This window comes from Erinaceus europaeus, chromosome 4 (assembly GCF_950295315.1).
Source record: "Erinaceus europaeus chromosome 4, mEriEur2.1, whole genome shotgun sequence".
NCBI classification, from domain to species: domain Eukaryota; kingdom Metazoa; phylum Chordata; class Mammalia; order Eulipotyphla; family Erinaceidae; genus Erinaceus; species Erinaceus europaeus.
In genome coordinates, this window is record NC_080165.1 from 143,879,819 (window position 1) to 143,892,021 (window position 12,203).

At 47.1% G+C, this 12,203-nt stretch overlaps 1 protein-coding gene and 1 long non-coding RNA gene across 4 annotated transcripts in view; one reads left to right on the forward strand and one right to left on the reverse strand.

Annotated features, from left to right (window-relative positions):
- The window catches only part of BEND3 (BEN domain containing 3), a 45,567-nt gene that overhangs the window by 14,090 nt on the left and 19,274 nt on the right, over positions 1–12,203 (forward strand). The window contains exon 1 of one of the 3 annotated variants that reach the window (XM_060190685.1): positions 5,376–5,476. The exons of the other annotated variants lie outside the window; for them this stretch is intronic. The gene's annotated coding sequence lies outside the window, so the exon portion shown is untranslated. Of the gene's footprint in view, positions 1–5,375; positions 5,477–12,203 lie in introns of those variants that run through there. 3 annotated transcript variants of the gene reach the window in all.
- LOC132538169 (uncharacterized) lies at positions 5,490–11,387 on the reverse strand. Its single transcript, XR_009549631.1, has 2 exons — positions 11,256–11,387; positions 5,490–5,522 (listed from the first exon to the last, which is right to left on the reverse strand). It is a non-coding gene; the product is annotated as an uncharacterized LOC132538169 (long non-coding RNA).

Genomic DNA, 12,203 nt, shown 5'->3' on the forward strand with positions numbered 1-12,203 from the left:
CCTGCAGACTGCCCCACCGCTCTGGGAGTGGCCCCTGAGGTGGGTGGAAGCCTGCCTTGAAGCCGGCTTCTCCGGTATTGTGATGTGTGAGCTCTACTGAGTGCGCCCACTCAGCAAAAGACTTTTTTATTTATTTTATTTTATTTTATCTTTATTTTATCTCATTTATTTATTTGCCTCCAGGGTTATTGCCTGCACTATGAATCCACTGCTCCTGGAGGCTATTTTTTTTTAATTTCTTTATGAGGAATTAATGTTTTTCATTCGACAGTAAATACAGTAGTTTGTACATGCATAAAGTTTCCCAGTTTTCCACATAACAATATAACCCCCACTAGGTCCTCTGTCATCCTTCTTGGACCTGTATTCTCCACACCCACCCACCCCAGAGTCTTTTACTTTGGTGCAATACGCCAATTCCAATTCAGGTTCTACTTGTGTTTTCTTTTCTGATCTTGTTTTTCAACTTCTGCCTGGGAGTGAGATCATCCCATATTCATCCTTCTGTTTCTGACTTATTTCACTCAACATGAATTTTTCAAGGTCCATCCAAGATTGGCTGAAAATGGTGAAGTCAACCGTTTTTTATAGCTGAGTAGTATATACATACATACATACATACATACATACATACATACATACCACAACTTGCTCAGGTTTTGGTTAATACAAATTGTGCTGCTATGAACATGTATGTGTACACAGATCTTTTTGGATGCGCGTGTTGGGTTCCTTAGGATATATCCCCAGGAGAGGCATTGTAGGATCATAGGGTAGGTCCTGGAGGCTATTTTTTTCCCCATTTTGTTGCCCTTGTTGTTGTTGTTACTGTTATTATTGCCATTGATGTTGAATAGAACAGAGATAAATCGACAGGGGGAGAGAAAGACAGACGCCTGCAGACCTGCTTCACCACTTGTGAAGCGACTCCCTTGCAGGTGGGGAGCCGGGGGCTCCAGCCGGGATCCTTACCGGGGTCCCTGTGCTCAGCACCAAGTGCGCTTAACCCCCTGTGCTACCACCTCCTCAAAATTCTTTTTTTTTAAAAATTTTTAATATTTATTTTCCCTTTTGTTACCCTTGTTTTATTGTTGTAGTTATTGTTGTTATTGATGTCGTTGTTAGGACAGAGAGAAATGGAGAGAGGAGGGGAAGACAGAGGGGGAGAGAAAGACAGACACCTGCAGACCTGCTTCACCGCCTGTGATAGTGACTCCCCTGCAGGTGGGGAGCCGGGGGCTCAAACTGGGATCCTTAAGCCAGTCATTGCACTTCGTGCCACATGCGCTTAACACTGCTCTACCACCGGACTCCCCTCAAAATTCTTTTTTAGGCTCACCTGTATAGTGCACACGTTATAATTCGTGAGGTCCAAGGTTCAAGCCCTCCTGCCACCACATGGGCGCTCTGTGAAAAGGGAAAAAGCCTCATGAGTGGTGGGTTGGTGTTGAAATGTCTGGTCTTACTCATCTGTCTGGACAAATGCAGAAAGAAAAGAAGAATCCAACAGGAGCAGTGGAATCATGCAAAAGTCCCAGTAAAGATAGTAAAGGGGGAAAAAAAGCCAACCAACAAACAAACAGCTCTGCGCAGTGGACAGTCTTAGCTTCATTAGATGTTTCCGATTTAGTGGGGGCAGAATCCTGAATCATCTGGCTGGGATTTGAACTTCAAGGTTTCAGGAAGTCCAAGTACTTCCCGTTTCTGTGCCTGCTGCTTGTCCTGTGTGACTCCGGGCAGGCCGAGAGCCTCTGGCTCCTCCGATTACCTTGTGCTGCTCTGTCCCGGGCCTGGTCTGCCTGTCACTGCGGCTGACTGACAGGCACTTGATAGAGAGGCACCTGGGGTCAGTCCCAGCCACTCTGGACTGCACTAGACGACTTCTCCTTTGGAGCCTGCTGTTCTCTTAGGAAAGAGATCTGGAAGGGGAAGGGCATTGCCCCAGAGCACACTGTGCCAGGCAGTGTCACAGTGCTGTGTAGTCTCGCACCCCGGCTCAATACAGAGAACTTCCCCAGTCAGATTCTTTCGTGACTTGTGACCACAGTTTAACCCAGGACCTCACCACACTCCTTCCTTTTTCTGCCGCCCAGTCACGGCTGCTCGTTACCTCTCCAGACCCCCTCCGGAGACCTACGCTCCCCCGGCTGCCTCCTGCCACTTCTCCCTGGAGCCAGGGATCGCCCGGTCGGGGAAGGCAGGCCTGACACACACGCTAAGCTTCTGCTTCACTCGTTTCCCCAAGCAGCCACAAGCCCTGTACATGACCCGGGCTTAGTGCTTAGCCTGGATCCCTGATCCAAAAGATGTTGGTCTAAGTTTTTACCTTTTTTTTTTTTTCTATGAAATTTGGTTTATTGGATAGTCAGACTTGATCCAACAAAGAATGACATGTCCTTCGTGCTCAAAGCTGACATTATCAGCATATAGGTTTGTGAGCTGAAGCCTTTTAAATAGTGTTTTCAATTTAATTATTTTACTTATTTATTGGATAGAGACAGAATAATTGAGAGTGAAGGGAAGATAGAGAGGAAGAAAGAAAGAGTGATCCAGAAGGTGGCACAGTGGATAAAGCATTGGATTCTTTTTTCTCAGCCCTAGTTTATGGTGATGCGGGGGGTTGAAATTGGGACTTTGGAAGCTCAGGCATGATAGTCTCTTTGCATAACCACTGTGCTATCTACCGCCACCCAAGCATTGGATTCTTAACCGTGAGGTCCCTGAATTCAATCCCCAACAGCTCATGTGTGAGAGTGATGTCTGGTTCTTTCTATAAGTTTTTTTTCCTTTTGTTGCCGTTGTTGTAGTTATTGATGTTGTTGTTGTTAGATAGAACAGAAAAATGGAGAGAGGAGGGCAAGACAGGAAGACACGGGGAGAAAGAGAGACACCTGTAGGTGGGGAGCCTGGGGCTTGAAGCTGGATCCTTGCGCGGGTCCTTGAGCTTTGTGCCACGTGTGCTTAACTCGCTGTGCTACTGCCTGACTCCCTTTTTATGTTTTTTTCTTATATTTATTTATTCTCTTTTGTTGCCCTTTTTTTTACTGTTGTAGTTATTGTTGTTGTTATTGATATCATCGTTGTTTGATGGGACAGAGAGAAATGGAGAGAGGAGGGGAAGACAGGGGGAGAGAAAGGCAGACACCTGCAGACCTGCTTCACCGCCTGTGAAGCGATTCCCCTGCAGGTGGGGAGCCTGGGGTTTGAAGCGGGATCCTTACTCTGGTCTTTGTGCTTTGGGCCATGTGCGCTTCACCCGCTGTGCTACCGCCCAACTCCCAATAAATAAATTTTTTGAAAAAGAGAGAGGGAGACCGGCATAAGGATCCCAGTTCGAGCCTGTCTTTCTCATAAAGAAATAAAAGCTTTTAAAAAATAAAAAGAATTGCATGCTCAGTGTAGAATATTTGGAAGGTAGAGAGAGATATAAAGGAAGATTCATCTGTGACCCTCCAAATTGAAGGCAGTCAACAATACGGCATGTTTTCTTCCAGCTGCTTTACGGCAGGCTTTGATTTACACAGTCTCAGTATCCCTAGTGAACTGAAGTATGTTATTACTGACCGGTTTGCCCTGTAATGAACAATTGATTATAAATTTTTTTCACATAATTTAATGCTCACTTCTTTTCTGTTAGAGGTTTTGATGTCACACGGCTGAGAAAGCAGAGAGCTCGACTTCCTGACTTTGTCTAATGGAGATAGATGATTGGGGATGCTCCCAGCCCAGCTCACATCCAGTTTATTGCTTCCATTTTCTCTGCGTGTGTGTGTGTGTGTGTGTCTCTGTGTGTATGTGTCTGTGTGTGAGAGAGAGAGACAGAGAGGAGGAGGAAGAAGAGAAATAGGGAGGTTTATCAGTTATTAGTCATGGTTATTGTTGGGGAGGTCTCAATTCTGCAACCGGATTCTCTTTGCCTGTCTAGTGCGAGAATTCTTGCATGTGCTTAAGCTGCCAAGTGAGAAAGTCCCTGGCCTGGCTCTTTGGCCTCTGGCCTTTGCTGGTTGCTATGACTACCATGCTTTTCAGAGGTTTGAGGCTCTGCAAGTAAGAAAGATGAGATTTAGATTATCACCAGCCGAAAGTGGGGAGGAAGGTCAAGATAAACCCATTTCACTCCATGTATATCTATATTATTTCCCCTTTTGTTGCCCTTGCTCTTTTTTTATTTTGTTTTAGAGATTTTATTTATTGATTGATGAGAAAGGTAGGAGAGGGAAAGAACCAGGTGTCTCTCTGGTACATGTGCTATGGGGGCTTGAACTCAAGACTTCATGCTTGAGAGTCTAATGCTTTATCTACTGCGCCACCTCCGGGACAATGTCCTTGTTGTTTTGTATTGTTGTTGTTATTGATGTCAATTCTGTTGGTTAGGACAGAGAGAAATGGAGAGAGGAGGGGAAGACAGAGAAGGGGAGAGAAAGACAGACACCTGCAGACCTGCTTCACCGCCTGTGAAGTGACTCCCCTGCAGGTGGGGAGCCCGGGGCTCAAACCTGGATCCTTATGTCAGTCTTTGAGCTTCGCACAATGTGCGTTTAACCCGCCCCACTACCGCCCGACTCCCTCCCTTTATAATCTTAAAAAACTATTGCGGACCCCAGAGAGCTTTCTTTTTTTATGCATTGCATCTGTCAGTGTTTACTATGTCAACTTTTTAATACAGATAAGGCTGTCTCCTCAGTGAATTTTATCCTTAGAATCTCTTTGATTGGGAGTTGGGCGGTAGCACAGCGGGTTAAGCACACGTGGCGCAAAACGCAAGGACAGCGTAAGGATCCTGGTTGGAGCCCCCAGCTCCCCACCTGCAGGGGAGTCACTTCACAGGCAATGAAGCAGGTCTGCAGGTGTCTGTCTTTCTCTCCCCCTCTCTGTCTTCCCCTCCTCTCTCCATTTCTCTCTGTCATATCCAACTACTATGACAACAAGAATAACTACAACAACAAGGGCAACAAAGGGAATAAATAAATATTTTTTTAAAAAAGAATTTCTTGGATTGACATTCAACCCCCCCAAAAAACTTAGAGGTTTATGTTAAAGTTTCCAGTTACTTCTAGATCACCAAAGTCTAAACATTGGTGGTCTAAGACCACACCACTGTGGCATGCAAACTGTGTTTGCCAGAAACAAGCTAAAGTTGTTATGGAAACACAAATATAATATCTTCTGGATTGGGGAGACAGCATAGTGGTTATGCAGAAACAAATTTCATGCTTCAGATTCTGAAGTCCCAGGTTCAATCCTTGGTTGCCACTATAGGACAGAGATGAGCAGTGCTCTGGTTATTTAAAAAAAAAAAAAAAGGAAAGGAAATGAAAAAAGTAATTTTATTTTTTTTTACTGGGAGTCAGGCGGTAACACAGCAAGTTAAGTGTACGTGGCGCGATGCGCAAGGACAGGCGTGAAGATCCCGGTTCAAGTCCCCAGCTCCTCACTCCTCACCTTCAGGGGAGTCACTTCACAGGCAGTGAAGCAGGTCTGCAGGTCTCTGTCTTCCCCTCCTATCTTCATTTCTCTTTGTCCTATCCAACAACAACATCATCAATAACAAGAACAGTAATAACTACAACAATAAAACAACAAGGGCAACAAAAGGGAATAAATAAATAAATATTAAAAAATGTTTACAGGCAGCGAAGCAGGCCTGCAGGTGTCTGTCTCTCTCTCCCCCTCTCTGTGTTCCTATCCAACAATGATGACATCAACAACAACAATAACTACAACAACAATAAAAACAAGGGTAACAAAAAGGAAATAAATACTAATTTTTTTTTTTTTTTACTATATTTATTTATTGGATTCAGACAGCCAGAAATCAAGGGGGAAGGGAAGGGGGCGGCAGAGAGGGAGAGAGCCAGAGGCACCTGCAGCCCTGCTTCAGCACTTACAAAGCTTTCCCCCTGCTGGTGGGGACTGGGGGCTCGAACCCTGAGTCCTTGTGCACTGTAACATGTGCTCAACCAGGTGCACCGCCACCCACCCCTGAGAAAAAAAAAAGATGTGTCTGTTACCTTCTAACCTCGGGGTCTTCTCTTCCCATTAACTTTTTTTTTCTAATTTCTTTATTGGGGGATTAGTGTTTTACAGTCAACTGTAAATACAATAGTTTGTATGCATAACATGTCTCAGTTTTCCACATAACAATACAACCCCCACTAGGTCCTCTGTCGGCCTTTTTGGACCTGTACTATCCCCCCCTCCACACCCCAGAGTCTTTGACTTTGGTGCAACACACCAACTCCAATTCTTCCCGTTAACTTTGACCATCTTCCCTCCCTGCCCACAGATTTCTCAGCGTTCGGGTTTCATCTCCAGCTCGTCTCATCTCTGCTTCTGCGCTGGTTTGATCGCTGTACATGACTTAGCCGTTCACTCTCCTGTCCTGCACAGAGCACAGCCCGATACCCCTCGGGCAGGGAGACTAGGGCCATACCTTCCAGCCCCTGAGGATGTTGTTGACTTCCTGAGCCTCGGTTCCCACCTATAAGACCGGATGATCTAGGAGTCGGGCGGTAGCGCAGCGGGTTAAGCGCACATGGCGCAAAGCGCAAGGACCTGCATAAGGATCCCGGTTCGAGCCCCCGGCTCCCCACCTGCAGGGGCGTCGCTTCACAAGCGGTGAAGTAGGTCTGCAGGTGTCTATCTTTCTGTCCCCCCCCATTTCTGTCTGTCCTACTCAACAACGACGACATCAATAACAACAACAATAAAACAAGGGCAACAAAAGGGAAAATAAATACATAAATATAAAGAAACAAACAAACAAAGACAGGATGATCTGGGAGGTTCTTTGTGGCTCAGGTTGTGGCTCCATTTCCTAACTTGTAAATCAAGGATAAGATTTTCAGGCTGGGAGTCGGGGGGAGGGGTAGCGCAGGGGTTAAATGCACGTGGTGTGAAGCGCAAGGCCCGGAGAAAGGATCCTTGTTCAAGCCCCCGGGTCCCCACCTCAGGGGGGTCACTTCACAGGCGGTGAAGCAGGTGCAGGTGTCTGTCTTTCTCTTCCCCTCTCTGCCTTCCCTTTCTCTCTCCATTTCTGTCCTATCCAACAACAACGACAACAATAAAAAGCAAGGGCAACAAAAGGGAAAAAATAGCTTCAAGGAGCAGTGGATTTGTGGTGCAGGCACTGAGCCCCAGCAATAACCCTGGAGGAAAAAAATATATATATTTTTTAATGTTTTATTTATTTTTTATTATCTTTATTTATTGGATAGAGACAGCCAGAAATCAAGAGGGAAGGGGGTGATAGAGAGAGAGAGAGAGACACCTGCAGCCCTGCTTCACCACTTGCAAAGCTTTCCCCCTACAGGTGGGGACTGGGGGCTTGAATCTCTGTCCTGTGGGCAGCTCCTCAAAGGTACAAACTCCCTCCCAGCTGCTCACCACACTGCCCAGTGGGCACACACCCCGCGAGGAAAGTGCTGTGCTAAGAGCATCACAGTGACCTCAGCCTGACAGTCTTATTTATTTATTTTCCCTTTTGTTGCCCCTGTGGTTATTATTGTTGCTATTGATGCCGTGCCATGTGCCCTTAACCCGATGCGCTGCCACCTGGCCCCCCCAGAGATGTAGTTTCATTAACATATGAGAGACAACCTAGCATCACTCTGGCATATGTGGTGCCGGGGATGAATTTAGGACTTCATGACTGAGAGTTAGCACTCTACCTGCTACACTACCTTCCAGAGCACTCACACCTTTTTGTATCAAATGACAATCAAGTTTTTTTTTTTTAAATTGTATTTAATCCTTTAATGAGATAGAGACATCAGAGAGAAACACCAGAACACTGCTCAGGCTTATGGTGGTGCTAGGGATTGAACCTAGGACTTTGGAGCCTCAGGGATGAGAGTCTTTTGCATAACCACTATGCTGTCACCCCAGCACCTCCCCCCCTTAAAGTAATTCCACTTGTTTTATGTATTTATTTATTTTTAATTTTTTAATATTTATTTTATTTATTCCCTTTTGTTGCCCTTGTTCTCTTATTGTTGTAGTTATTATTGTTGTTGTTGTCGTTGTTGGATAGGACAGAGAGAAATGGAGAGAGGAGGGGAAGACAGAGAGGGGGAGAGAAAGACAGACACCTGCAGACCTGCTTCACCGCCTGTGAAGCGACTCCCCTGCAGGTGGGGAGCCGGGGTTCGAACCGGGATCCTTATGCCGGTCCTTTGCTTTGCGCCACCTGGGCTTAACCCACTGCTCTACAGCCCGACTCCCTTATTTTTAAATTTTTAAAAAATTATTATTAGATAGAGACAGAGAGAAACTGAGAGGGGAGGGGAGTAGGTGGTAGAAAGGCTATCTTCTCCACAGCCCCTGGTCCCCACCTGCAGGGGGAAAGCTTCATGAGCGGTGAGGCAGGGCTGCAGGTGTCTCTCTGTTTCTCTCCCTCTCTATCTCCTCCCTTCTCAATTTCTCTCTGTCTCTGCCCAATAATAAATATAAATATATATATATAAATATATATATATATTGTAAAAAGAGAGAGAGAGAAGATAGAAACCTGCAGCCCTGCTTCACCACTCATAAAAATTTCTGCAGGGGAGTCGGGCTGTAGTACAGCAGGCTAAGCGCAGGTGGCGCAAAGCACAAAGACCAGCATAAGGATCCCGGTTCGAGCCCCGGCTCCCCACCTGCAGGGGAGTCGCTTCACAGGCGGTGAAGCAGGTCTGCAGGTGTCTGTCTTTCTCTCCTCCACTCTGTCTTCCCCTCCCTCTCTCCATTTCTCTCTGTCCTATCCAACAACAACAACAACAACAATAATAACTACAACAATAAAAAAAAAAACAACAAGGGCAACAAAAGGGAATAAATAAATAAAATTTAAAAAAAAAATTTCTGCAGGTAGGGACCAGGGGCTTGAACTTGGGTCCTCGAACACGTAATGTGCACCATTGCCTGGCCCCCTATGTATGTGTGTATGTATTTTTACCAAAACACTGTTGAGCTCTGGCTTATGGTGGTCCAGGGAACTGAACTTTTGGAGCCTCAGGTATGAGAGTCTCTTTGCATAACCATTATATTATCTACCCTGCCCTGGACTATGTGATTTTTTTTTTTTTTTTTTTAATGCTACATTTCCACTTCCTAACCACTAGAGACTGGTGATAGGTCCTATTTTGAGAGTTACCCTGTGACACGCCATCTGTGTCTTGAAATCTGCGGCACCCTGTGCGAGCGAGGCTTGCCCACACACATTCTTTTATCAGTTCCAGCCTTGCTTTGGATTGGTCAGGGCGTTGGTTCTGAGCGGCACAACACAGCCACTCCTTGGGGAGAGAGTTAATATTCCTAGTTATCTCCCAACTCAAGAGAGATGAATCAGAAACTTTGAGTGGGAAATTGTACAGCATGCTGCAGGCAGATGCATGCAGTCTGAATGCTGGAAACGTAGAGACAAGACAGCCTGTGCAGGAGGAAGGGAGCAGGTGTGAGAGATCCCTCCAGTTGTGTAAATGGGAGGAACTTCTGTGCCTTGTGTGTGTCGTGCCCGTGCTCAGCAGCCCCTCGGCCTTTATCTGGATAGATGACCGGGAAGTGGAGGCAGCAGCGCCGTGTGGTGTGGTCAGTGAGCTGCCATGGCGCCAGTTTGGGGATGCCTGGGAGTGAGCTGCCCGCCCCCCATCTTGTAAAACTTTTCCACTTCGTGGGGTGGAGTCTGTTTATAAGCGCAGAGCAGACTGGTTCTCCAGGTAGCAGCATAGAGATGAAAGGTGATTTAGAGGGGGGCTGGGTGGAGGTTAACCTGGTAGAACACAGGTATTACAGTGACTAGGACCCAGGTTCAAGCCCCTGGTCCCCACCTGTAGGGGGAATCTTCACAGTAGGTGAAGAAATGCTGCAGGTCTCTCTCTTCTCTTTCTTTTCTCTCTCTTTCTCTCTTCCCTCCACTCTCAATCTCTCTCTGTATATCCAAAATTAATTTTATATTGCCTCCAGGGTTACTGTTCCTAGTGGTCATTTTTTTCCACTTTACTGGCTAGAACAGAGAGAAATCTGGGGGAGGTAGGGAGGGAGAGAAAAAGATAGCTACTTGCAGACCTGCTTCGTGGATTGTGAAGCATTCCCCCTGCAGGTGGAGAGAGGCTCAAACCTGAATCCTTGTGCGAGTCCTTGTGCTTTGTACTACGCGCTTAACCCAGTGTGACACTACCCAACCCCCCAAATAAATATTTTTTAAAAGCTCCAGTCGGACGCAAGTTCAAGGCTGCCCCTTGTGGGGCTCGCAGAACCTGAAGAGAGTGAGGATTCTGTTCTGTTCTTTCTCTTTCTGGTTGAATACTGTGTGAAACCTGGCTCTGCTTTTTGCCCTCCCTCCCTCCCTCCCTTTCTCGTTCTCCCTCCCTCCCTCCCTCCCTCCCTTCCTTCCCCTCCCTTCCTTCTTTACCAGAGCACTGCTCAGCACTGGCTTATGGTGGTGCAGGGACTGAGCCTGAGAGTCTCTGCATAACCATTATGCTATCTGCCCCACCTTGCTGTTTTCTTTCTTTGTTTTTTCCCCCTTCTGTCGCCCATGCTGTTTATTGTTGTTGTTGTTGTTGTTGGATAAGACAGAGAGAAATGTAGAGAGGAGGGGAAGACAGAGAGGGGGAGAGAAAGACAGACACCTGCAGACCTGCTTCACCACCTGTGAAGTGACTCCCCTGCAGGTGGGGAGCCGGGGGCTTGAACTGGGATCCTTACGCTGGTCCTTGCGCTTGGCACCACGTGCGCTTAACCCGCAGCGCCACCGCCCGACTCCCTCCCTGCTGTTTTCTGTCTGTGTGGCAGCTGGGCTGGCTACCTGCCCTCAATTCCCTTTTGTTCTCTTGTAATATTCAAATGTTTTATTTCCATAATTCAAATGACAAAAAATAAATTTTCCCACTTTCACTAAGGTATAGTTGAAAAGTGAAAATCATGTGTATTTAAGGTGTGCTTTCTCTATTGGTAAAAACCAAGCTTAAAATAACAGCTCAGGGAGAGAGGGAGGCACATGGGAACCAGTTAGACCAGTGCTGGCCAGACAGTTCCTGGCGACAGGCTTTCTAGGCCCCAGCCGTGGGGACTTTCCCTCCATCCCAATGACCGTGGCTTACTTGCTGGCTAGGAGGGAAGGGAAGGGTCTCAGCAGACTGATCTGAGCTCCTCCCGTTGCTAATCTTGCATGTGTCACAATAAATTAGCAGAGAGTGTTTCCCAGAGCAGATGTGCTCTCATTGTCTCTGTTGTCTTGGATGCCTGGCCACCCCTCCCTCCCTCCCTCCTACCTTACTCCTATGAGCCTTCCCAGCTGCCCCTCTGCCTCTCCTCGGTCTGCAGGTGGCCCAGGTGTGTCATCTTGCCCCTTTTCAGACAGGAGCATCATGGGTGTGCCCAGAATTCAGGTGTGAAATTACCTGCTGTAGGGTCACGTGGTGGTGGTTCAGAAAATATACGTCCTGCTCACCGAGTCACACTCTCTGTGGAGAATACACCGGACACTTGCTCTTTTAAGAACATTTTTTAAATTTTTAAATATTTATTTAGTTTCCCTTTTGTTGCCCTTGTTTTTTATTGTTGTTGTAGTTATTAATTATTGTTATTGATGTCATTGTTGTTAGATAGGACAGAGAGAAATGGAGAGAGATGGGGAAGACAGAGAGGGGGAGAGAAAGACAGACACCTGCAGACCTGCTTCACTGCTTGTGAAGCGACTCCCCTGCAGGTGGGGAGCCGGGGACTTAAACTGGGATCCTTGCTCTGGTCCTTGCACTTTGCGCCACGTGCGCTTAACCCGCTGTGCTACCTCCTGACTCCCACTTTTTTTTTTTTTAATCTTTATTTGCTGGATAGAGACAGTCAGAAATTGAGAGGGAAGGGAGTGACAAGGAGAGAGACAGAGACACCTGCAGCCCTGCTTCAGCACTTGTGAAGCTTTCCCCCTGCAGGTGGGGGCTCGAACCTGGGACCTTGCGCACTCTAACGTGGGCGCTCAACCAGGTGTGCCACCACCTGGCCCCCACTGGTTCTTTTTTTAAGACAGACAGAGGCAGAGCAGAGAGAAAGACCCCTGCATGGAGGCTTCCTGCCATTTGGTGGTGGTGGTGTTGGGAGAGGGCGGACTCAGGGCTGGGTCGCACACATGGCGAAGCAGCGCACTGCCCAGGTGAGCTCTGGCCACACACCCAGCACCTGCCTCTTCGCTTCAAGCTGCTCTTTCTGTGAGGAGCGCAGCC